Source organism: Alligator mississippiensis, chromosome 12 (assembly GCF_030867095.1).
Source record: "Alligator mississippiensis isolate rAllMis1 chromosome 12, rAllMis1, whole genome shotgun sequence".
Taxonomy (NCBI): domain Eukaryota; kingdom Metazoa; phylum Chordata; order Crocodylia; family Alligatoridae; genus Alligator; species Alligator mississippiensis.
The window spans coordinates 36,952,907-36,979,770 of record NC_081835.1 but is presented as its reverse complement, the minus strand read 5'-3'; the positions used below and the strand labels follow the sequence as shown (position 1 = coordinate 36,979,770).

General features: G+C 44.2%; 2 protein-coding genes across 6 annotated transcripts in view; one reads left to right on the top strand and one right to left on the bottom strand.

Moving 5' to 3' along the window:
• CENPP (centromere protein P) overlaps nt 1–26,864 on the bottom strand; it is a 296,268-nt gene that overhangs the window by 92,141 nt on the left and 177,263 nt on the right. The gene's annotated exons all lie outside the window — the stretch shown is intronic.
• The window catches only part of ASPN (asporin), a 56,069-nt gene continuing 52,913 nt past the window's right edge, over nt 23,709–26,864 (top strand). For both annotated transcript variants that reach the window (XM_019477362.2, XM_006261120.4), the window contains exon 1: nt 23,709–23,944. The gene's annotated coding sequence lies outside the window, so the exon portion shown is untranslated. The remainder of the gene's footprint in view (nt 23,945–26,864) is intronic.

Sequence of the window (26,864 nt, the reverse complement as noted above, 5' to 3'; positions counted from 1 at the left end):
TGTCGTGTCAATTCTTAAAGCACTAGGTTTAAAAATCTGTTTTTTAAGTGCGACAGTAGCCATCAGCATCTGGAAGATGATCAGACTCCAGTACATGGTCATGTCCACAGTGGGACTGGATATGCAAAAGATGAGCCACACCATCCAGAGGGCGCCACAGCTCATCTGCCTCACCAACCCCTAGGAAGTCATTGCTGGATTTGCCCACATAGGCTTTCCAAACAGCATAGGGGTCATCAGTGTTACTCCCATTCCTATCTTGTGTGCTGCCCACCACAGTACATCAACCATAAGGATTTCTTCTTCATCATGGTACAGGGGTCGTGTCTACACATTCATTAATGGGTTTTTGGTAACGTGCATTAAATCTAATACCTACATTGTGAAGTACTAGAAAAATCACATTAGCCTATTTTAATGTACATTAGTGAAATCACACAGATTTTCTGTGATGCTTTAATGTGCATTAAAATAGGCTAATGCACATTAAAGTGCATATGTAGACATGCCCAGGGTATCATAGGCCACCAGGGACAGTTCACACATATCATCACCAGCTGGTCAGTCAAGGTCTATGGCACCAGGATGTTTGGAAACTTTGGGCTGATACTCCTGAAGACCAGGGATCTTGGTTTTCCATTTGCCACAGAAAAACACAGATGTTTCCCTTTAGACGAGAAAAATGTAGGAAACAGCGGTTTCCCTTTGCAGGCTGGCAGAGTTCCAGCCCACAAGGGGGTTCTTGGGGCTGGGGGGGAACAGGATTCAAGGGGTGCCACATGCATGTGTGCATGTATATACATGCACATGGCCAGCAATACAGCCATGCAATGGAGGAGAGCAGCTTCCCCAGCTGCCTGAAGGTAAGCCTATGGGGGGAAGGGAGCATAGGCAGCATGGGCATAGGCGATGCATGGAGTGGGAGGGGCAGACTGAGGTGGCCATGGTGAGGGAGGAAGTGGAGCAGGGTTGATGGCTGGAGCTGGGGGTGTCCATGACCAGGGTGGGACTGTGCAGCTGCGGGACTGGCTGGGGGAGCAGGAAGAAGCCAAGGGTGGCTTTTCCAGAGGTGGTGGACAGGCTGCCTCCCTGCTGCTGTGCATACTCCTGAGGAGGGGTTCTGTGCCAGAGGAGACACATGGAGGGACATGGGAGGGCATGTGCCCCCCACCCCCAGATTTGTGCATGGGGCAGAGAAGGATGTAGACTGCCTGCTTCAGGGCCCAGGACTCCCCACCCTGCTGCCCTTCTGCCAGGAGCCTCCATGGCCCAGTAGGCAGGGCCTGGCTCAGGAGGGCAGAGTGGGGCAGGTAGGCTTGGTGCTGCTGCTGCTGCCGGGACCCCACAACATCTGCACTGCCATGGTGAGGGACTCCCTGCCCACCTAGCAGTAGTGGGGGTGGCGACAGCATAGAATTTTGCTCCCTGTTGCTTCCCTCCCACACTGGGTCTCACTTGCTGGGCTGCGGAGGCCCCAGACGGAAGATAGCACGGTGGGGAGCCCCAAGCCCCACAGTGGGCAGCCTACATTCTCCCCCACTCCATGGGCTCTGCTCAGCTCCCTTCTGACCATGCCAACTTCAGGAGTGGAGGAGGCTGTTCTGCACTCTGTTCTGACTGTAGCTGCTGCTAGGTCCTGCAGCCCTGGCAGCTGAAGGCCCCCTCCAGCTGGGTTGGGAGGACAGGGGGCTGTAGGTCAGGAGTGAGGGGCACCAGCAGGGCTGGGAACAGTGGGGAACTGTGGATACGGAGTGAGGGGCACTGGCAGGGCTGGGGGTAGGGGGCTGCAGGTTAGAAGTGAGGGGCAACGGCATGGGCAGGGGCCAGGCACTGGCATATCAGGGCTGCTCAGGGCCACAAAGCAGTGGTAGGGACAGCCACAGCTGGAACCATGTCTTGGTAAGTGAAAGGGGCAGGGGGTGCTCTGATTTTCTCTGATTTAAAAAAAAGAAAGCAACAAAAAAGACAAAATCAAAGGCCAAAATACATAAATATTTAGAATTTTATTATAAAGACTGAGACATGGTTAGGCCTCCAAATTCCTTTAAAATTGTAAATATATCAATAAAACATTGTGTTCAACTGATACCTATATATATTGTGGCATTTCATTTTAATGGCAGAAAAATGTGGATTTGGGGTTTTTAAATTGAAGAGTTTGGGAGTTTTTACCAGAGAATTTGGTATTTTTAAACAGAGAAACCAGGATCCCTGCTGTTGACTGATGGGAAGATGACTATGGGCTAACCAGGATCAAGGTAGAGTGTGACTTTAGATAATCAGGGACTTAGGGTATAGACAGAAGTGACAATTTTCTCCCAATCTGGTCACAGAAAGCAGTTTATAGCTGTGACCAAAAACAAGTGCATGGCTGCAGACAGCTTCAAAATTGGCCAAGCAGGTGAATGTCTGACCATGGTGGTCACCAATTCACAAGATGCCTTTACCAGAAGCCAGAAAGTTCCAGGGTGGGTGAACTTAACCTCTCCTAGGAGTTGACCCAGTCTAGCAAAAGAGCATGTGTAGTGAAGCCTCAGAAAGTGCGAGAAGCCTTTCGGGTGATCTGATACATTCTAGGGACAGGTAGAATGCCGAGTGCAGCGGTTCACAATGCTGAGTGCAAAGCGGTTTCATGTGCACCTGTGTTTAATTGGTGCCTCTCATGACTGACAGCTGCCTGTCCACCAAGGCTATAACAGTGGACAATGTGAGAGAACCTGTCTCTCCCTGGGTCTCGCATGAGTCTCGTGTGACTCCCTGGGTGCTGCTTGTCTCTTGTGTGCTTCCACGTCTCCTACCTCTCACTTATGGCTAGAAGAGTAGTTTAGTAGCTCCTAGAGTCGAGCATCAGTCTCCTCTATTAGACCTCTACCATGGAGCAGCCAAAGTGAGAGTGTGAGGGAGAGTGAGTGAGCGAGTGAGCTTGTGTATGGGAGTCTCTAGGCTGGAATAGTCTAGATAATAAACTGACCAGCTGGAAGAGCAACCAGCTCTGACTGGAGAAGCAGCCAGAGAAAACAGAGAAAAATGCAGAGACAGCCAGTCTCCCATCTGTATTTATTTGTGTGTCTTGGGTGAGGGCTGCATAGGTCAATATCCCTTGTGGATGTGAGGTGCTGCCACAGCGGTGGAGTGCTGGGAGTGAGCGCCAAGATTGCTTTGGTGCCTTGTGCATGGAATTTCTTCATTGATTGCCTTGTTCGTGTGTGTGTGTGTGTGTGTGTGTGTGTGTGTGTGTGTGTGTGTGTGTGTGTGTTGTTCTTGTTGCTCATTGTTGTTGATGGTATTAAATTGTTGTTATGGTTGGTTGTTAAGAATCTAATAAATTATTACCCCTCTTATTTGTGTCCCTTGCAGTCTTGTATAATTTCCCCAGTTAATTATTATGCCCAGGCCTGCTTAGCCCTCTGTCAACCACCTTCCTTCAGTGATTCGGCAATTTAAGGACAATTGGGTACCTTCTAATTGGTTGTCCCGATTGCCCCACTAACAACCCTTCTAACTGGCTGTTCCAATTGTCTGCTAACAACCCTCATTACATGAGGTATCAGATGAAGACAATGCAAAATGTAGCATCTTCTGTAACTTGGGTCTGCAAAGCTCCCAGCCTGTCACTGTTTTCAGAATGGGAGAGGAGGGAGTTCAGTCTGGGGGTTTTTTAGCATCCCCCTCTCCCCAGGTTGGGGGGCTCCAATTCACACACTCCACCCTTCTGCACTGGCTGGGGAACCCCAAGAATGAGTTCCCTCCTCTGCCTTTCCCCCCCCTCCCATTCTAAAAACAGAGCATGGCAGAAAGCTGTAGGAGCCTGCCTACAGGCTCCCAGCCCTCAGCTAGATTCCCCTCCCCACTGGAACCAAAAGCAAACTCCCGTTTGGTCTGGGGTAATGCTGTAACTCAGAACACTTTGCAGAAAATGTTGTGAGTTACAGTTGGGAGCTACACTTCTGTCTGCACCTCTAGTATCTCCCTTGGCTTGTAGAGCCTTACACTGGGTACCTGGATGCCAGGAAAATACTATTCAATTACTGGCTGAGTAGCTGCCACATAACTCTGGAGTTCATCTTTTACAAACCTAGGTTCACTAGAAGGCACTCCTTGGAAGTGAGGGTTGGATGCCACTGGGCACATCTAAATGTGAAATTAATGCAAATGAATAAATTGTAGTGCATGTTGCACTGGAGTTTATTGCTCCCAGGTGCCACATCTTCACATGCACCTGCAACTGCAGCACATTGAGCTGGACTGGAGCAGCCCCAGCTAGCAGAGGGCCCCAAGGGCCAGCCTGGGGCTGCTCTGACCCAGGTCAAGATGCTGCAAAGGGGCTGGCTGAGGCATGAGAGGCCCTAGCGTAGGCAGAGAGCCCCACACTGAAGCACCCACATGTCCCAGGAAGCCCTGTCAGCATCTACACATACATTGCTATACACTAAAGAACGCCACCACAGGATAGTACTTGTATTTACAAGTGCTAATTTGCAGTGGACTTAGTTTCCTGGGGTCTAATAGGGCTGCTTGTTTAGATGCTGAGACTTTACTGCAGAGCTGATTAGGCAGCTCTGCATGAAACAACTCATGTAGATGCACCTACTGAACATTATATACCCTGGAAGGTTGTTTCAGCCTGTATCCTGCCCAACATCTGCAAGGCCAAGGGAGATGTTCAGATGACCTAGACACAGGAAGCTGCTACAAATTGTAAGATTTGGAGCCCTTGGAGCACAACTGCGAGGACATTCTCATTACAGAACTAGAGTCCACAGGATGGGTGTCAGGCAAATCTAGGGGTTGGCATGCCTTTGCACCCAACGGCAATTAGACAACCTACTGTGATCTTGGAGGAGTACAATTAGTTGCAAGTCACAGAGCTGGCTCCTTGAAGCCACAGGGAAATGGGAAGCAGAGTACTGTAGAATGCTGCAGGTCCAAGCAATCCCCAGTCCCCAACTGAACTCCTCTGAAGAGTACAAATGTTACAGGAAGCCTTTCATAGTAAGGCACTTCAAAGGTGCTCCTGCTTTGTTTTTTTTTTTCCAGGCTTATTTCTGCAGAACAGCCATTTTTAATTACATAATGGGTGCATCTACATGTGCTATTAGTGCGATGCAATGAACTCCAGCACAGTTCACACCAGAGTCAGCTGCTCCTAGGGGCAGCATTTACACCTGGGCCTGGGCCTGCAACAGTCTGAGCCGGGGCGGAGCAACTCCTGGCTGGCAGAGGGTCCAAGGGGTCAGCCCTGGGCTCTGGGTGGTGGCGGCAGGGCTGGCTGGGGCAAAAGGGTGCTACAGTGTGGGGCTAGCTGGCAGGCAGGCCCCGCACTTTAAGCACCCTCATGCCCCAGCCGGTCTGTGTCACTATCTGAACATGTGTTTCTACATATGAACTAAATTACCCTAATGTAGGACAGTACTGTCCCTGACAATACTATCCTACAGTGGAGTTAATTGATTTACTGTGCCCTAAGACTGCACACATGTAGATCATGATGCTTTATTGCAGAGCTAATTACTCAACACGACATTAACGTGCACATATAGATGTACCTTATGGGCATGTCCAGACGAGTGTGCATATGCCTCTTGCAGCATCTCAAACCCCTTTGAGACATTGGAATAGGCATGTGCAGGACTCTCCCAAGGCTGGAGTGACTCTCCCAAGGCTGGAGACAAGCAGGTGAATGAGCAGGGGGGATGCAGACAAGCAGGAGAATGTGCAGGAGGCTGGAGATGAGCAAGGGAAGGAGCAGGAGGCTGGAAACAAGCCTCTGGAGATGAGCTGGAGACTACCCCTGCTGTCTCCAGCCTCCTGCTCATTCTCCTGCTCTCTCCAGCCTCCTGCTTGTCTCCAGCCTCCCAAGGCTGGAGATGAGCAGGAGAATGAGCAGGTGGTTTGAGTTGAGCAAGGGAAGAAGCAGGAGGCTGGAGACAAGCCCCCGGAAATGAGCTGGGACCCATGCCCATCGCAGAGGCAAGCAGGCAGTGGATCATGGCTGTGGCTCTGACTTGGCCCCGGCCCCATGCAGTCACCATCCCACACCTTTGCCCTGTTATTCCAGCCTCACCCACCTCGCCCACCTGTCCTGATCCTAAACACCACTGCCCAGGCAACCCATCCCTCATAAGGAGTTTTGAAGAGTTGTTGTGCAGGGTGGGGTGGTAGCAGTGCTGACTCAGGCCACAACAGCTCACCAAAATGGCCAACATGGCTGTCAGGTCCAAATAATTGCCTACCCCTAGGCTAGAGCCTTGCATAAGAGACAAGATAGAAGCACAGAAGATATCAGCAGCAGTAAATCACCCTGAGGCTAAGCCAGCAAGCTGAATCAGGAAACACCTGCAGCAGCTAAGGGAGGGACATGACCAACAGGGGGCGGTGCCAGGGAGGTATATAAACACAGGCCCTAAGCCAGGAGAGGCAGTCTGTCTCTGGAGACTGCCGAGACAAGAGCTCCAGAACCAGGGGAATGCAGGAGCTCTCCTAGCTGGCACTTGGGTTGTCTTGAAGGAAGGCAGACAGATTGCTGATACCCCACTGGGGCACAGTACCTGGGGTAAGGGGAAACCTTCTCATGCAGGCAGCTAGCCATTGTTTATGTTTGGACTCAAAGGGGGTTTAGTTTGTGTTTGCTAGAAGACTTACTCTTTGGTTAGTGTCAACAGGTGGTTTGGGAGTGGCTGAACGGGGAATGAGTGGAGGCCATGATGGGGCACTTGAGGGGCACATTGATGGTTTAAACACACTGTGAGGTGCCAGGGGCATGCCAGTGTTTAGGGGCCTTGATTCAGGACATGCCATAGGCTTTAGGCCTGGGAGGGGGGCGTTTAAAGCCCAGAGAGAGGACGAGAGACTGAAGCCAGGGCAAGGACCAGGAGGCCCAGTACCAAAGAAGGGCAGAACAAGGGCCAGGGGGTCCTGTGCACAAAAAGGAGAGAGACAAGAGCAAGTAAGGCCCAGGAGCTGAAGCAGGCTCAGCACGTATATTACCCAGGACAGGGCAAAGACAAAGCTGGATTAAGCAGTTAAGTGCTTGAACCGAAAGCCAGGTCACACACAGTGGCCCTAGGCTAAGGGAACCAGTGAGACAAAAGGGGCTGAGGCTCGGATGGCTGTGACCCTGATAAAGGTATAGAGGCCTGAGTGACCTGGTATCAGGTTGGGGCCAAGTGCCCGCCAAAGTCATTAAATGGTAATACCTGTGAGGCAAGGGAATGGCTGTAGGGAAGAACAGAGACCATGATTAGCTTTAAGGCTACAGGTGCTCTGGGAGAACTAGCTGGCATCTAAAGGAACTGAGGCTTGCTCTAGGGTCCATTAGGCAGCCTTCCTTCCAATCAAACAATTATATCAAAGTGTGGCAGGCAAGTACCAAGGGGAGGTTACCCTATAGGTGGAGGTGGGTAAGGATTGTGTGGCCACCAGGGGGTATCAGAGTCACCCTGGAGTCTGAACCTAGCTACACTAACCTATTCTTAAAACTGCACAAACAACCCTCACACAAGTACCCAGCACAATGCCATAAAAACCCCAAACACCCTTAACTGCCACAGGTACAGCAAGGAGATGAGGACACTCTCAATGTCCTGCCACTGCAGGAACAGAAGCAGTTTGTTAAAATACACTTCAGAGCTCCAAGGAAGAGAATCATGCCCCACGCTGCAGAGTAAGACCATATATAGAGATATGCCCCCTTCCTCCTTCAATGTCAAACTCAAGAGCTATACCAAAGCAGCCTAGTGGATCACAGGACCTTATAGAATAGTGTCATATTATGGAATATGAATATTCCACTGTGACTAATGGAATACACCAAAGTTGTAACAAGTGTAATTTAAAAGTCAAAATCAGACACTGAAATCCTGGAGGAAAGGTGAGAAATAACACAAAAAACAAAAACACATTTACCTGAAAACAAGATGACTCAATTTAGATTCTGTACATGGAAAAATTATAAATTTGTTTTAATTTTCCATGCATGGAATAATTATTGGAGGGTTGTCTTAAATTTGTCACTGCTACTGTTTCAGTGAAAAACTATAATAGACAGTAGCTAGTGGTCTGGGGCAGGGGGGCAGGTGGTGGGAGGAAGGCCATGGGGGGCAATAGGCAGTAGGGGGACTAGTGGTGGGGCAGACAGTGTGGGGAGGGTCAAGCAGTCTGAACCCTCCCCCTTGCCATCCTGTACCTTGCCCCTCCTCCTGCCTGCCCCCTACAGCCTCTGCCTCCCACCAGTCATGCCAGGTCATGGACAGCCAGGTCAGGGGTTCATCCAGGGTCTGAAGAAGTAACTGAGATCCAAAGGAGCATGAAGAGTGTAAGTATAGGGGAGCTAAGGAGCCAGAAGCCAGGAGATCTGTTTGAGGAATCAAGTCAGAGATCCAGAGGGTCAGGCAGAGCACAGAGTTAGGAGGCCAGCCAGATTAGGTATCTGGGATATCAAACCAGAGTGGGTTAGTCTTTGTTTGGCTTCAGATATCAAGATAAAATTAGGCCCTGGCTTCAGAGATCCCAGCATACTACTTAAGGGTAAGAATCAAATAAGGAGCCGACAATCTACCCAGGTACTGAACTGCATCGAACTCCCTCCCTTTGCCATCAACAAATAGAATTAATTCAAGTGGTCAATGCTACCTCAGTACTCAATTACACTGGCAGTAGGCAGGATAAACTACAGAGCCTTGGCTCAGATTCCATATGTGATCCCTCTCTCCTTACAGCAAAACAAAATAGGAGGAAGCAGAAAGAAACACTTTTCACACAGCACAGATAAAGGAATGGGGGAGCATGTGTACCCTGTGTCAGCTACTCCAAGTTATGATCACTCCTTCTCTTGCCCCAGAGGATATATTTATTGCTCCTGGCCTCATCACATTCACACTCCTGTGAGCTGAATGAGAATTCTCTCATGTGCCCAGGATTCCTTTGATTTTCCAGCACACACAAAAAATTCATAGGTGGTAATAAATACCTTTAGTAGACAAATAGTAAGACAGAGCCATCCCTAGGGTATGGAGAATAGGGGCGAGCACCCTGGGGCCCCGCACTTTGGGGGGTTCCGCAGTGCCAGGCAGAGCAGCTGTGACCCCTCCCATGGGGCCCACTGGAACGCCCCACACCGCAGAAGCGCAGAGACTCCCCTCCCCCTTTGCAGGGGTACCACAGCCCCATGCAGTGTTAAGGGGGCCCCGCACCCCGCTAGGGTCGGCTCTGGGTATAGATATTAAAAGAACAGTCATGGAAAGGGTTTCCTTGCATCTGGGTATTCAAAGAATATCATATATTGTCAGCATTATTTCTCTTTTTGGTGACAGTGAGTTACTGTACATAAGAATTGCTTTCCTATGATTATGTAATATAATTTTTTTCAAAATCACAGGGCTGCATCTTAAATAATCAAGCATTCTCTTGTGCGGTTTTCTTTTGAACTTTGCACGAGTCAGTATTTTCTACATTTGACTGAATACTATTTTACATCCCTGCTCTAGTTACAGGCCATTACTGAAAACACTGTTTCAATGTTTTACTTTTCAGGTCAAACAAGGTAATACTGTAACTTTAAAGTACAGATTGTTATCAGAGAATGCTGCAGAAACGCACTGCCCTAAAGACAGCCTCTAGAGGTCTAGACAGAATTTCTGGACAGAATTTCAAAGATGCCTAAAGTTTTGAAGAGTTTTCTAATGGGATCTGCAAAAGCATTTAAGAACACTGGGCACCTAAGCCACTTATACATGTATAAAAATCCCTTTAAGGCATTTCTTCTGTGGGAAATCAGGGGACTCAGTCATTTTTGACAGACCAACCTCAGCTGACCAGTGCTAGTGAAAGAATTAGGCCAAGTCGTAAGTGTATATGATATACTAATCTGAATGAATTTGTCCTGTGCCTCCCTCCCACTACAGCTTGCAGCATTCAGGAACGTAGGAAGCGCTAATTTTAGATTGCACCCCCAACTACCATGTTTAATACCCACTGATGGGCCCTTCTATGAATTTGTCCAATCCCCTTTTGAACAGCTTCCACAATACCGAATTCCAGAAGTTAATTACATGCCGTGTGAAAAAACTTAGTTTTGTTTTAAACTTGCTACCTAATAATTTCACTGCATGTCCCCTAGTTCTAAGTATGGTAAAATGCAGTAAAACAGTGATTCTCTCTTTATTTTCTTCACATCTTTCATGATAACCTTTAAAGAATGATAAACTGATAACCTCCATGTTGTAGAAAAGCATTCTTGACAATGAGGAATGTTCTCAGAGCTAGCTTCCAATCATTACTGTGGTAGCAGCTGTCAGGTGGCATGCTTCCTTCCTTTATCATACCCTTCATCAATTTTTTTTTTCTCTAAAATGTTCTAGTCTATCTAGTCTTTCCACATGAGGACATTTCTCCATACCTCTGGGTCATCCTTGCTGGCTTTCCTCAGTACCTTTTCTAGATCTATAATATCCTTTCTGAAATGGCAGGGGTAGGGGAGAGGCCAAAACTACATTCAGTATTCAAGGTTTTGGCTTAACATTTGACTGTTGCTGTACTGCTAGGGTAGTGTTTTCACAGAACTATTCACAATAATTTCAAGATCTTCTTTAAACAGTAATAGCTAATGTAAAGCCCATCCTCAGATGTGTGCATTACCACCATTTAAACAACAGAATATTGGAGGGGAAGTTCACAAGGAAACTGTAATATCTGTTCACTAGCCAACCATGCATGTAACAAGGCATAGTCTGACATGATGTGTTATGAACCGTATGACCTGGTCAGGTTCTCCCTAGAATGCACATTTCTTTTTGCAGAGAATTAATATGGTTGATAATAGTAATGCATCTGTCCTCAGACAGTTACACTTTGACTGTTGTGGAGTCAAAAAACACTCTTATATAGCGTATTCTCTGTGTACGTGAGACATTCTCTTCATCAGATTTTCAGGTCCAGCAAGGTAGAGTTGGAGGGTACACTGAACAGAACTTAGCATGTGTGGCTTTTTCCTTTGGATCATCAAAACAAGGGTATACTAATATTCCCTGTTTTCTGAGATGAGTTACTACCCACTTGACAGTTGGTAAAGACTCATGGTGCTGTGGACAGACCAAAAGATAGTACTCTGTCCTGACACATTCATTCACTTTCCTGTCTAAAACCTGAGTTTCTTTCTTTACACCACATATATGGAAATATGAAAAATGTATTTAGTAGGTTAAGAGTTGCAGAGCAATTCCATGGACCTAAAATTGGAATTCTGAAGTTATCTTCTTAATGTTAAGCAGCAATTAAATGCAACAAATTTATTTTTAGTCTTAAAGAGCTCTTCTATTCCTCAGAAAAAGAGATGTGATTCTATTTTTTGCTCTAAGTCTCTTGAAGGGTACCCTGAATAAGGATAGACAAAACGGAAGGGATGGAATGGAGATTATTTTCAGAACCAAAAAGTCTGGTAATTTCCATTCCCATGTTCTCACAAAGAAAGTGTCTTCAAAAGGGAAGGGGGAGGGGCAAAGATTCACCTATGCTGATGAAAAGTAGGTCGTTGCCTGTGAAAGCTCATGTCCATCTAAACCAGTTAGTCTCCATGGGCACTTTTACACATGCTCTGGGGGTAAGATGGGGGGCAGTGCTTTAATTAGAATGGGTCTGAGAGCCACTCTAATTAAAGCATTGCCATGTCTTGTGTATCAACATCTGCATGCTTAAAATTGGTGGCAGGGGTGCTTGAACTAAGGCTCTTTCAACGAGTGCATCGGAGCAGCCTTGGCACTTGTGTATGCTGCCTGACTTCAGACTAACATGGCTAGTCACCTCTCTGCTCATGTTAATTATACTTAAAACCACAAAACAATATGGTTTGTATAACTATAACATAAATCATGTGTTCAGAAACTACAAAAGTGGTATAATTAAGTCATATCTATGGAGATTATATATTATATGTATGCTTACTGACAAAAATCAAAACTATTTAGTATAACCGTTGCCAAACCAAATTAAAATTATTCTTTGAATATCAGGCCTTAGCTTTCAAGAGTCAAATAACACCCTTCACTTTTTAGATAGCTTTTACAAAGCAGTAGGGAATTTGTTTTTTAGGCTGTAGAAGCATGTATATATAATCCTTAATTTATGTGAGTTCTTTCCTCTAGCTACATGAATGCTATCATTTGAAAGGTAAAAGGAAGACACGCATTTCTGTGCATTTTATAAGAAATTCCATCTATAATTGTTCTGCTGAATATTTCTAATGGCTCAGACGAGAATATTTTTTGTTTTCAGTTTCTCTATTAAAGTCTTTCAAAATAATAAAGTTATCAAACTTACTCTAATTTTGGTTTTTCTGCTAACTTTTATGCAGTCTAGAGACTCTAACACTCAAGTTTCTTAGGACTGTAATAGGTTCAACCACATTTAGAACTAGCAATGAATGAGAAGGTAGACAGGGCAACACACTAAGTAAGTATGGATTACACAGGTATAAGAATGCACATTTTTTCAAACTGAAGAAAAATTAGTGATAACAGATGTGAAAGTGACAGTTTACCAGTCTCCTATGTAGGAAAAAGCTATAGCTAATTACCTTATTTACCTGAATCCAAGACAACTTCAAATTTAAGGTGACCCCCCAATAATTAGATTCCATTCATGTAAAATTATACATTTGTTAAAATTTTCCATGTATCAAATCTAATTAGGGAAAGATCATCTTAAATTTGTCCACCCACTGCTGTGACAGGGAAAGCAGCAGTGGGTACTGAAGAGCCAGGCCCCTGACCCTTTTCCCTCTGTGCAAGCCCCCTCTGCTGTCTGTCCTCCACCATGTACCCCTTAACACATACCCCCTGCCCCTCAATGCCTGTGCCTGCCCCCCACTTCATGCCTCCCCAACCCAGCTTCCCCCTGCAGTCTGCCTCTTCCCCTTCCTCTCCCCCTGCAGCCTGCCCTGCACCCCCTTTCCCAACTGCAGCTTGTCCACCCACCCCCAACTCACACTTGCAGTTTGCTTCTCCTATCCCCTGCCTCCCCTGCAACTGGCACCCTCACCCCCTACTTGGGAGTAGGGCAGGGGATAGGGGGTTTCTCCCTTGCCCTATAGTCAGGCAGCAGTTTTCTCCCTCTCTCTTGTCTTCCCAGTTCTCCTCTCCTGTCAAAAGAGCCATTTCAGCCCAGGGAGGATAGTGGCTCAGTCCTGGCTTCAGCTCTGGGCTCAAGGCCAAAACCAGAGCTGAGCTGGCCCCTGCCCTGGGCTAGTACTCAAATCCAAGATGAGCATTGCCCTACCACATGCTGATTAAAGGAAAAAACCTCATTGGTGATTTGAGTAAATACAATGTGTGTTAATTCCTGGCACTGTTGCAGTAAGTTTTCAGTGACTTGAATTAAATGCCTAGTTTTAATCCTTTCTTTTTCATTGATTTGAGGTTTCCCCTTACAATTCTTGTAGCAAAGGCATACATGGTGAAGATCATAAAAAAATCTCAATGTGGATGCACATGCCAAAAGTGGTATGAGTTTGGAAACTTGAAAAGTTTAAGAGAGGCTACTGTTCTTAGAAACATACATTATTAGTAATAAAGACAATGATAGGATTTGAAATCCCAATTTAATGAAGGAAGTAAGTGCAAGACTATCCCTCATAATATTGCTATACAAAACTAGAAAAATACAAGAAAACCATTTACAACTTTAGGGAATTCCCTATGAAATGTTGTAGTGCTGTCTTAGACATCCAGTAGATCTCAATAAGTTTATAGCTAATTCATTTAGACAGCCGGTATACAATCCAACCTCTTTTCTCCATTTGTTCCTCATCGCTAGGACCAGTTTAAGTGATCAGAAACTGGTTTAAACCTGTAACAGAACAGATGTTCAGTGTACATAAACCAGTTTGAAAATGGCTTACACTGGTTTGAGATTAACCTGGTTGAATGGAGTATCAGACTTAACTGATTTGAGTCAGACTGGTTTATGCAATGTCTGCCCCAGACCCCTTGCTGGTTTAAGTTAAATCAGACTCCCCCAGTATCCTGGCATGCTGCCTGGGCTGGGTGGGGCTCACTGCTCCACAGCAGGGCCAGCTCCTCCCCTCTGCTCCCTGGCTGCAGCTCTGGCAGAGACTGCAGACTTCTGCCTGGCTTCCCCTAGCATACAACATGTTGGCTACAGTCCGTGCTGTGGGAGACCAGTTCCTTCCTTAGAAAAGCTGTTTAAGAACTTGAATTAATAGAGAGAGGCTTTGTTTTCTGATGGGGTGATAAACACTGAGTTAGGGGTGATAAACACTGTTATTAATTCCCTGCTGGGCTGTTCAGAAGGGGGAGGCGGAACCCCTCCCTAATCATAGTGTCCTGCCTGGCCATGCCCCCCCCTCAGCTCAACATTGTGGAATGGAAGGGAGGGCTGTTCTAGATCCCTCCGGCTTCTAGCCTGAGCCTCTGCAGGCACGTGCCTGCATTTCTGGGATGTCTGTCCGGTTACAAACTGGTTTAGCCTAGCCAGGCTAGACTAACCTGCAAAGCATAGGCGACTGGTAGGGGATGCATAGGGGTTCACGTGTCCCCCCTGATGGGGCTGGTGTTCCCCCGATGGCCAACGCTGATGCTGTCAGTAGGGCTGGTGCCCCCCCCTCCCCCCAACAGGGTCGGCAGCTTCTGCGGGTGCCCCCCCAGATTCAGGAGGCACCAGTCACACAGGCTCCAAAGACTGAATCAATTCAGGCTCAGGCTTTTTAAATGTCTATCCCTAGCCCATGTCACCATATGCACATTCTTTGAATGTGAATGAATGAATGAATGAATGAATAATCAATTAAAGTCTGCCCTGGTTAGGGCAATGAAACTAGATTGCAAGTTCTCTCTTCTTTTTCTTAATACAATTTTGTACAGCTTCCTCTTCATAAAGGCACCTGGGAATTATTATGAAACTGAGATAAATGAATAAAGCTCAGTAGATGGTGTTTTACATGACAGAACTGGCACTAGCATTCCAAACAAACACAAAAGGCTGACTCAAGTAAAAAGTTATGTATCCAAAAATGTGTGCTACCATAAAAAGCTTTGTATGGTTTGTAAAGCAGAGCCCATAGAATTCACTTTAGTGAAGTAATTTCCTCCTCTGTATGATTATTTCCTGTAGTTTTATATATACTTTTCCACAGTAACAACTGTTAGTTTCAAAAACTAATAAACAAATATGGTTTGGAAGACAATTTTAGAAGTACTCAATTTAGACAGCCCACGAAATGGCATATGCTCAGCTTCTGGAACAAATATTACAACTCATCTTCTTCAAACATACCTAATTTTGAAAAGATTAATTAGACACAAATGGAGACAAGCACATGCATGTCTGAATTCATCACTCATGTACTATAAGTTCTCACATAACATTTAGAAATATTTTAAGAAATTAATCATGCCACTTAGTTTCAACATGCTGTTTTGTGACTATGTAAAAGAGATTAACTTTATTTTTCATTTTCAGAAATTTTTTTAAGTCAGATGCTTAAAAATTCTTTTAAAATAGGTTAAGTACATTAGTAGGGTTAATGATCATCATTTGTGAAAAATAAATATTTATTGTGTACATAAAATTAAACAAAATACTTTGGAGGACTACAACAGAAATGGTGAAAAAACAAGATGAATCATAGAAAAATAATTTTCCATATTCAAGTAGTCTTACAGGTTTGGTGCCATTTGAGAAAGGCCAGAACTTAACTAGAATTAAAACATATGACTCCATATATATTTGATATTCTAACTGGAAAAAGAAGTGTGTCATACTATTAAAATGCTATGGTCAGTCTCCAAGAGAGAATCTGTGCAGTCAAAGTTAAATTAATCATTTGATATAAACCACATTTATAAATATTGGAAGGTAATGAAAACCTACTTATTTTGCTTTCCACTAGAAATGTACACAGGATAAGATTTAGAAAAAAGAAAGAATATAAATAAACTGGAAACTTTAAAAGGCATATGATGCCACACGTCTACTAATACAAATCAAGTAATGCAAATACAGTCACTTCAAATACAGTGAAGGCATTTTTCACAATAGCAGACTATTGTATTGATGTTACCTTACTGACCATAGTAAACATTTTTCAGGTACATAATTTCCCAGTACTATAAAGTGTTTTCTCATAGCATTATATATAATAGGCTTATACTGTGTTCAACCACTCAGAAATTGGTCTGTTAAACAAGTTGACTTTGTTTTTAAGTTTATATCAATTGTTTTGAATGGCCTACTTCTCATTGGCTGAAATTAATAAAGTTCACTGCCTAGGGCTGCTCCTATCATCAGTCTGAATGATTGCTAACTAAATTGATGTTAAAATATGTACTGCAATTTGAGAAAGCACTAAAAAACCATAAATCAGTTATTTCATTAGGGACTTCTATAGGAAGTTTTGCATGGTATTGATAGCTTCCAGATGACTTAGTATCACACATTCGTAACAATTGCAACAAAAACACTTATTCACATCTCTACTTTTACATCAGGTTATTTTAAAAAATTGTTCTGAAAATAGACATTCAGCAATGCAGTGAAATTTGATGCCTAGAAACCAGGCACTTTAAATATTACAGTGGGAACCTAATAAGATCATTTATCAGTTCAAGATTTCAAATTCTGAAGTAAGGTAGGTAAAATATTTCTTTTATACTATTAAAAATAACAGTGTTCTTAAAAAAAAAAATAAAAATCAGGGTTTTTGTTTTACATTTTACAATACCTTTTAGCCCTTCGGAGCCATCAGAGGAAAAACAGAACATAATGTCAGTGTTTTTAAGCTGCAGTGCTAAGTGAGACTAAGTAAGTGGGGAAAAAAAAAATTGGAATTTTGAAAACTTTCTTCAATATATATAAAGTTTCATGAAAAAAATATTAAATTAAAATATGATTTTTAATTAACAAGCTAACAAAAGTAAAATTTAGATATAACTAAGGAAAAATAAGGAATGTAATTGCAAATGAATCTGGGAGGGGCTTAGTTGCTCATGAAGAGCCAAGAAATGTTATTTACTGTTTTTGAAACTTTTTCTGAAAGATAACCAGCAAAAATTAGACATATCTGAAAAGTATTTTAAAATGTTTCTTCCACTAAGCCATTATAGATATCTTCCTTATAACCCTGTAAGATCAGCAGCGAGTGGCACTGTTCATAGCAGAGATAAGTAATGTTATTTGGCAGGATTAACCTGATTATTCCAACTTCCATTTAGAACTCTAGCTCATTAGGTGTCTTTTGAGCTAAGCTTTGAAGTAAAATAGAAAAAATGACCCTCTTGTAGAATTTTGCAATGTTAGCTAGCTTCATAAGACATTATAAAGATTTAGTGGAATTTTTAAGAGTGGGCTAATGGATTCCTTGAACTATTTAAATTCTTGAGATGTCAACAATTATTGTATGGAAAACAAGGAGTGTTAAGCTTGGATTTTGGCAGGCAAATAAATTAAGTGATTTTCAAGTAATTTATTTAAAAATGTGATTGTATCCACTATTTTTAATTAAACATAAGTGTTCAGGTTCTTAACTAATTTTGCCATAACAAAGATATTTTAAACCACTACTATGTATCATACTTGAATTGCAAAAATGTGTAGCTGTAACAAAGGCATACAAATGACTTGCCTACAAAAGCAGATAAATAGTAACTTTTTTCAGTTACCACTGCAGATAACTTATAAATTAGCCTCAAGCTACGTAAAGACTTTCAGTTTCTCCTGGGAGAGTCGCTCCTCTCCCAAGAGAAACCGTGAGTATACAGATGTTCAGGGTTTTCTTCTCAGAACAAAAATGGATGTTCTGGCAGAAGAATAACCTGGGAACACAGAGTGAAATCACTCCTGGGAGAATGAATATCTGTGCACATTCTCTTCAGAGAGATGTCACAGCACAGTCCCCCAGCATCTAAGATGCTTTTCCTGCCTTGCCCGACCGCTCTGGGAGACAGTGGGAGTGTCTACACATGCATTTATACCGGCTTAAGTTTACTGTCCTTTAATTTACTGGGCAGTAAGTGGGAATAAGCTGGCATCTACATGTGCAGGCATTAAAGCGCATTAATACTGTGTGTGGACTTGCATGATGCAATTATCAAAAGTAAAGCTCAAGTTGGCTAAGGGCATGTGTAGATGAAACAAGGATTTACTTCACCCTAAATTGAAGTGGTGGGTTTTTAAAAACACAGCTTCAATTCAGGGAAAAGTAAACCCCACTGTCGTGTATACCCATGTCTTACTTGCCTCTCCAGGAGGGCGAGCTGCCAGTGGGCAGAACGGCCCCTGAACTGTGGGGGCTGGTGCTTCCCCCCATGGCAGCAGCAGCCCACCACCCCCCCAGGTGGCACCTGCCCTCAGGCAGTCCCAGGGGGTACCACAGTCATGCAGGGAAGGACCAGGTCCCTGCACAGCTCAGGCAGGCAGGCAAGATCGGGGGGGAGGGGATCAGGCTTGCCACTTTCCCCCCACCACCTTCTTTGGTGGAGCCTGCCTTGCCTGGCTGCTGCCAGGCAGTCTGCACGGGCTGCCTGTCCAGCCCCTGAGCCGCACGAAGCCTGGTGCTTTGCTTCACTGTTATAGGGCAGCAAACCAGAACTCCTTGGAGGTGTTTTAGTTTGCTGCGTTCCAAAGTCGTTTAAGGTGCTTTATGCTGCTGAATGTGCTACAGCGATCGGAATTAATGTGCAATATACCACCAACACGTGCAAACACCAACACCATTAAAGTGGAGCAAAAGCATATAACCCATTTTAAAGTGTTGTGCACACATGCTCCTCGTTTTATCTACACACGCCCCAGGTTGCCATATTTGCATGTATGTGTAGATGTGCGCCCATACTGTGCAGTAATTTTGGTTACTGTACAGTAAAGGCACATTTGTAGATGAACCTAGTGCATCTCTCACTGGATTCACTACGCCAACTGAGCAGGGAGAAGACCTTCGCACTCCACACACTGTACTGCAGGGAGACACAAGGCTAACTTTGAGCAGTCAAGGTCAGCCAGTCAGTGCTGCCCTGTTCACTGTTGCCATCCTGTCTCCAGGCAGACTTAAGGAGCTTCCATAGCATTCTGAAATGTGTGTGCAGGGGCCACCTGGCTGTGCAACATCTGCTCTTCAGAGGTTCAGTATTCAAATGTCTCTTTAGATGCCTCCAGGTAAGTTTTTCTATGAGGAGAACAAATTGAGGGGAATTATCTGAATGTGTGTCCCCTGCCTCAGTGTATGCTCCAATATGGTATACCTAACAAACAGAACAACATGATGTTCTTCCCCAACAGCACTACCATCAAGTAAAAGGGAAGAAATACAAAACCCCTCACAATATAAAATGTTAAAGATTCATACATTGTTAGGGGCTGGAAGGGATCTTGCAGATAATCGGGTCCAGCCCCCTGCTTTATGCAGGAAGACAACTGGGGTTAGGTGACTCCAGTGAGCTGACTGTCCAGTCTCCTCTTGAAAACCTACAGGGTAGGTGACTGCACCACCTCTGGAGGGAGTTTATTCCACAGTCTGGACACCCTGACTCTGAAGGAATTTTTCCTGGTATTAAGCGTGAAGCAGCCTTCCAGGAGTTTGTATCCATTGGTCCTGGTCTTCCCTGGGGGTGCCCTAGTGAACGGTTGTTCACCAAGCTCCTGATGCACTCCTCTGATATAACAGTAAGCCGCTATCAAGTCCCCTCTCAACTTTCTCTTCTTTAGGCTAAAGAGGCCCAGGTCCCTCAGCCTTTCCTCGTATGGCTTGCCTTGCAAGCTCCTGATCATATGGGTGGCTCTTTTCTGGACCCTCTCAAGTTTTTCCATGTCCTTACTGAAGTGCGGTGTCTAGAACTGGATGCAGTACTCCAACTGCATTCTCACCAGTGCTGAGTACAGTGGGAGTATCACTTCCTTAGTTTTACACGAGATGCATTAGTTGATGCATGCCAGCGTGTTGCTTGCACTGTTGACCACTGCATCGCACTGACAGCTCATGTTCATGCAGTGGTCAGTCATTACCCCTAGGTCCCTTTCAGCCATGGTGCAGGTCAGGCTGTCACCTCTGAGCCTGTATGTATGTTGAGGGTTATTTGTCCCCAGATGGAGCACCTTACATTTGGAAGTGGTAAAGTTCATCTGGTTTCGGTCTGCCCAACTCTCAAGCCTGTCCGGGTCCACCTGTATCAGCAGACTATTTTCTGGCATGGCGAAACTGCCCCATAACTTGGTGTCATCCATGAACTTGGCCAGCGAGCTTTTCACTCCTCCATCCAAATCATTGATAAAGATGTTGAAAAGCACCGGTCCAAGCACAGACCCCTGAGGGACACCACTGGCTACTTCGCACCAAGATGACATGGCTCCGTTCATGAGAGCTCTCCTACCCTGTAGCCAGTTTCCCACCCACTGAACCATCAAGCAGCTGAACCCACAGTCTTCCAGGTTTCCCACAAGGCTATCATGGGGTACTAGATCAAAAGCCTTTTGGAAGTCTAGGTATATAATGTCTACCATGTCTCCCATGTCCAGGTGGTGAGAGACCTGGTTGTACAAGGAAATGAGATTGGTAAGACAAGACCTATCTGCGACAAAGCCAGCATGGCTGTCATTCAGAATCTTACTTTCTATGAGTGTATCGCACATAGATTCTTTAATGAGCTTTTCTAGGATTTTCCCTGGTATAGAGGTTAGGCTGATTGGCCTACAGTTGCCTGGGTCCTCCCTCTTCCCCTTCTTGAAGATGGGCACAATGTTGATCCTCTTCCAATCCTCAGGAATTTCCCTGTGTGCCATGAATTCTGAAAGAGCTTTGCTGGGGGTTCTGCAATGACCTCAGCCAGCTCCTACACCACTCTCGGATGGAGTCCATCCAGTCCTGCTGACTTATGTCTAGCTTTTCTAGTTGGTATTGCACCCACTCACCATCCACAGTGGGGAGGCTGTCAGTCCCAGTATTTCCCCTATGAGCTTTATTCTCACTTAACTCCTGAATGCCCACTTTGCTTCGGTATTTCACCGGACCAAGGGGAAAGTTAAGGTTTTTCCTGAATGTCAGTTATCAGCTGTTCTGAGGTGTTAAGCAGGGGTCCCACACTTCCATTTGTTTTCCTTCTACTGCCTACATACCTAACAAAGGACTTCTTATTGTCCTTGACACTTGTAGCTGACCTAAATTCAGCTGTTGCCTTGGTTTTCCTGATCATTTCCCTACAACTGCTGGCCACTGCTGTATAGTTCTCCTTGAGGACCATCCCTAGCTTTCACTGTGCAAACACCTCTTTTTTCTTTTTTAAGAGGACTACAACATCCCTATTAAGCCAGGAGGGCTTGCCAGCCCTTCTGCTGCCTTTCCTCTTCACAGGAACTTTTTTCTTTTGTGCTTTGAAGATCGTATCCTTGAGCAATGACTAGTCTTCGTGCACCCTATTTGCCTTGCCTTCCTGGTCCCACGTTGTCTCTTCTACTAATGGTCTGAGCCTGCTGAAGTCAGCATTTTTTAAATCCAGGACTTCAGTCCTGCTGGTTGATTTGTCGACTCTGCGGAGGATGGTTAACCTTGATAATTTCATGGTCGCTGTCACCCAGGTTACTTTCAGTGTTCAAGCCACACACCAGATCATCTACCTTGGCCAAGACCAAGTCTAGGACAGCGTTACCTCTGGGTGGCCCTTGCACTTCTTGGGTCAGGAACAGCTCCTCAATCAGTGAGGAAACTGCATGAACGATCTGACCTAGCCAAGTGTTCCTCCCAATCTAGGCCCGGGTATTTGAATCACCCAAGACAACCAAGTCCCTTGCACGCGCGACTTCCGTCAGTTCTCGAGAGAACTCCAGATCCAGCTCCTCTCCTTGGTTTGACGGTCTGTAGTAAATGCCTACAGTTAGGTTTCTCTCACCTCGCCCCCCTGTAGCTTAACCCAGAGGATTTCAAGCTGCTTATCTTTGGAGCCAATGTCAACCTTCAGAGAGGTGTACTGCTATCTCAAGTAGAGAGCTCTCTCTCTATTCTCCCTACTCTGTCCCTTCTGTGCAGGGTGTAGCCCTCCATGGCTACACTCCAATCATGTGAGGAGTCCCACCAGGTCTCTGTGATCCCTGAATGATGAAAAACAAGAGGATGTAATATTGCTACAAAAATAATTTCAACAAGAATCACCCCCAAATCAGCACTCTGTTATTAAAAGGAAATAAAAAGATGCATTACATCCATCCTAGAACTTCCGCATCCTTTTACTATTAAAGGACCATGACATAATATTTACCTATGGAGGTCTGGCACACATGAAAATGGACAGTGAACTGGCAATATACACCTTATCTTGTGTAGGTTTTTCATTTAATACAGCTCTTTTTCCTAAAAACACAGCAAAGAATTACCAAGATGTTCATAGTTCTTATTCATAGACTGTAAGGCCAGAAGGGATCTTGAAGATAATGGGGTCTAGCCCCCTGCACCAGGCAGGGTCAGGTGACAAAATGTCTGAAACAAACTGTCACTTCAAATAACCTGAACTTACTAATACTTTCCATCCAAATACTTTATGACAGGGGTGGCCAACCTGTGACATAGATGCCACAAGTGGTACAGGCAGCCTCTGTGTATGGAATATGGCAGACCAGAGAGAGGACAGGCAGCAGTGGCAGACAGGGCAGGAAGCAGAATGCAAAGTAGCAAACAGGGCAAGGAACAGGAAAAGAAGTAGAAAGCAGAGCAGCAGATCAGATGGGAAGAGGACCGGAGTGGCGCTTGGTGAGGGTACATGGTTAATTTGTGACATCTGCCAAAAAGGTTGGCCCTCACTGAATTGTGAGATGGGAAAGGACTGAAGTTTTAAAGCTACTCTTTAATGAGATTATCAGAAACATAAAAATTAGCATTTAAGGAATAAAAAGGAATCAAAATATCTATAGTTGCAATCAAAATATAGTTGCCATGAAACTAGAATTACAAGCCATTTGTATGTTGACTATACAAACTGTTGTGTTGGTAACTCACATTAGAATCATACTGTCTTTTAAACAGACAGTTTATTATGAGGTGAATAGCAGGCAACCCTATTTGTAACTAAAGCTATATAAATGATGTAGTATGCATAACGTAAACCTGACTTATTTTTCACAGCCCCAAAATTATAGCTTGTGTAAATTCCTGCAACAGGTATTTATTCTATTATTAACATCATAAACTTGTTCAAATAAGAAATACTGTTCAAAGTAAGCATACACTTCAGTTTAGTGCATTAAATTAAATCAGTTCAGTATAACACCATAAAGATTATTATTTAATCAAAAAGTCTTATGTATACTTTATCTGCTCTAACAACATTGTTAAGTATTTATTGAATTTAAGATATCCTACCTACATATAACTACATAAAAAGATAGTATATTCATTTTACAGCTTTATTCTTTAAACTGGTTTGATAGATTGATAATATCCATAATTATTGGTTAGCTCCTTTAATGAAGACATGCTTATATTGTTTGAAGAGTTTTATTCTCTAAGGAATAATGCACTGTAAATATTATTTCTAAGAAGTGTAATTTTGTATCAGGAGTAGATTTGCATGGACCTCCCCATACCTCAGATGGCTACATACCATCTATTATTAAACTTCAGGTTTTATCAAATCTTCTACTAGACGCATAGAGTTAAGCATGAGGTTTTGGCTGTGATACAGGCAGTGATGAAAAACACATGAGTAGTAACAAGTCTTCTTAATATCTTTCTTCAGTACTAAGATGGGCTAATCTGTAGAAGCAGTTTACTCAAGTATCACCCCAGGTGCCAGGAGGATCAGGAACATTTAGAGCGAAATTTTTCCTTGTAAAAAAGCTAACCTTTTCACAGCACTCAAATGCTTTAAGATTTTCTTTATAATTAAACAAAAAACTGGAAATAAACTTTTCAGGTGGATGATCACACTGGTTTGGGAAGGACTGTCAAATTTACAAGGTATGTTACTTCTGCATGTCTATTCATATTTAAACAGCAATACAGGATTAAGCAACAGATTTTTAATCACTATATGCAAACTAATACCGTAAAGCCAATAAATGGTTGGCAGTATTAAATTCTTCAAAAATGTTTTTTGAAAATGTACTTTGCAGTTGCAATATTTTCTTTTTTATTATAATTATAACAAAAACAGCAGCAGTGACAGTGCTCTAGCTAGATTACCAGTATTAACCAACTCCGAAAAAAGAGATACATGATCTACTGTATTTTTCATATTTTACTTTTGAACCTCTAAAAAGCCATCATATAAACAGATTCTTCAAAGTTACTCTACGCAATGTACCTCTGTTTTATAATCATAATTGCTCTGTTCCTTATAAGACTTAAAAAAATTTTAATTTTATTTTACCTAAATTAAAAAAAAAAAAATCTGAAAAGAGCAGAGTTATTAAAGTAAAAACAACATGAGTGCTTATATATTAATATTCCTCTAATTTACAAAGTTCAAATAATATGGCTATTACAATAAATAAATAAATAAATACATACATACATACAAGAAAGGAATATATCAGCTGTTTTTATTTAAGAAGCTATTTCTCATAATTATTGTTTAATATACATTTCAAAATTTGCTAGTTCTTATTGCCAAAATGATTTCAATTTATTTCACTTAGGCATTAAGCCAAATAAATCAACAGACAAAGAGTTAAGTATAAACCCATTTACTTCTGGATGGAACAATGACTAATAGAAGTAAAACTATTTTTAAATATAGTATTCACAACAACTATGATCTTGCCTTTCTTTGGACAAAAGCTGTGCCCAAAGTAATGATATGTGATACTAATGAACACAAAGATTTGCCCTGTCTCTCTTCAAAGAAAATGTGTTTCATAGTTGACTCAGTTAAACATTTTGTTCTGGGAAAAAATAGTTTAGGAAACTCGCCTCCCTTCAAGCTACTGGTAACAGTAGCTCCTTCTAAATATGGCTCTTAAAAAGACATAAGTCTTAACAGTCTTGCTGTTAACTCATTCAATGTCATGACAAGTTGTAAGAGGCTTCAGGGCTAGCTGGCAGTAGCAGAAATCTGTGTATTTTGTTTTGGACATATACACATATCTCAAAACAATTAATTTTATGCCTCTGATAACCTAGTTATCTTTCTCTTTTAATATGTTTGCTATTTTAATGTTACTGCACAACTGTAATATAAAAAATTCTGATTTGAGTTCTTATTAAGAGAAACTCCCTAAGCTTTAAATCATAACAATTTATTGGGCAGTGTATAGCTTAAGTTACATAAACATCAGGACTACACCAATAGAGATTTCTGGGGCCAATATTGATATCTGATTTTTAAGGAGGTATATCGACCGATACCGATCCAATTTCCAATATAGCGTGGAGAGCTGCATCTAGCTGGTAAGTCCATTGTGGTGGAAGGGGAGGGGGGCACATCAATCCCTCCACCCTGTGATGAGGCAGGGGGTAGGGGAAGGGGTAGGCGCTGCCCAGCTAGGGTGGGGTGAGGTGTGGGATGGAGACACAGCTCAACAGGGAGGAAGAGGGCGGCTCCTACTAATGTTTGCACCCCAAGAGGTCTTGCGGGTGGGCAGCGCCCCGGGTTCTGCGCAGGGCAAGCGGGTGGTCTAGAGCTCTGGGCTGTAGCTGGGCTCTTCTTGCCAGGGGCTGGGCTCAGAGCAGGGGCTATGGAGGAGGCTGCAGCCACCTGAAGTTGTGCTGTAGCTCCCTTCCAGCACCGCTGCACGCTCGGTGCAGCCCTGGCTTTTCTTGGTTCAGCCCCTGCCTCCCCCCAGGCGGGGCACAGGATGGAGGCACGGCTCGTCGGGAGGGGGTGGCTCCCTCCCAGCGCTGCCGCCACCATGCCACACATAGCCCTGGCTCTTCCCGGCTTAAACCTCACCTCCCCCCACATGCTGGGAAAAGCCAGGCATGTGGCAATGGTGCTGGGAGGCAGCTACAGCAAAATCTGGGGTGGCTGCAGCCCCCTCCGTAGCCCCTGCTCTGAGCCCAGCCCCTGATGAGAAGAACCCGGTTCCAGCCTGCAGCTGCAGCCTCCCTGCTTGCCTTGTGCAGATCCAGGGGGCACACCCCCCCCACCCTTCCAGGGTGTGCACAGCAGTGGGAGCTGCGCCCTCCCAACTAGTCTCACTCAAGAGGTGCATGGGCCAACCAGAGATGATGCTCTGCTAGACTTGGTCCTGGCCAAAGGAGACAACCTAGTGACCGACTTAGATATAGAGGGAAGTCTGGGTGACAACAACCATGAAAACATCATATTCACTGTCCAATGCAAGGCAGACAAATCGGATAGCAAGATTGAAGGCTTGGACTTCAAAAATGCAAATTCCAACAAGCTTAGGTCACTAGTAGGGCAAGTGCTGCAGGACCAGGGACTGAAGGCAAAAGGTGTGCACGAAGAGTGGTTGTTCCTTAAGGACATGATCCTTGAAACACAAAGGAAGTCCATTCCCATGCGGAGAAAAGGTAACAGAAGGGCTCGAAAGCCCTCTTGGCTAAACAGGCAAATCACGGCCCTCTTTAGAAAGAAGAAAAAGGCTTATAAACAATGGACGCTGAGGGCGGGTCCCAAGGAGGACTATTCTACAATGGTCTGCATTTGCAGGGAACAGATAAGACAGGCTAAAACAGCAAGCGAACTTAGAGTAGCAACGGGAATCAAAGACAAGTAGTCCTTCTTTAGGTACATAGGGAACAGGAGGAAAACAAATGGGAGTCTGGGGCCATTGCACAACAACTCAGGAGAGCAGGTTACCAGCACCCAGGAGAAAGCTGAGCTCCTGAATGACTACTTCGCTTCAGTCTTTGCAGGAGGCTGGACCCAATGATCTTCCAAGGTCCCTTCCAGCTTTACAATCTATGAATCTAT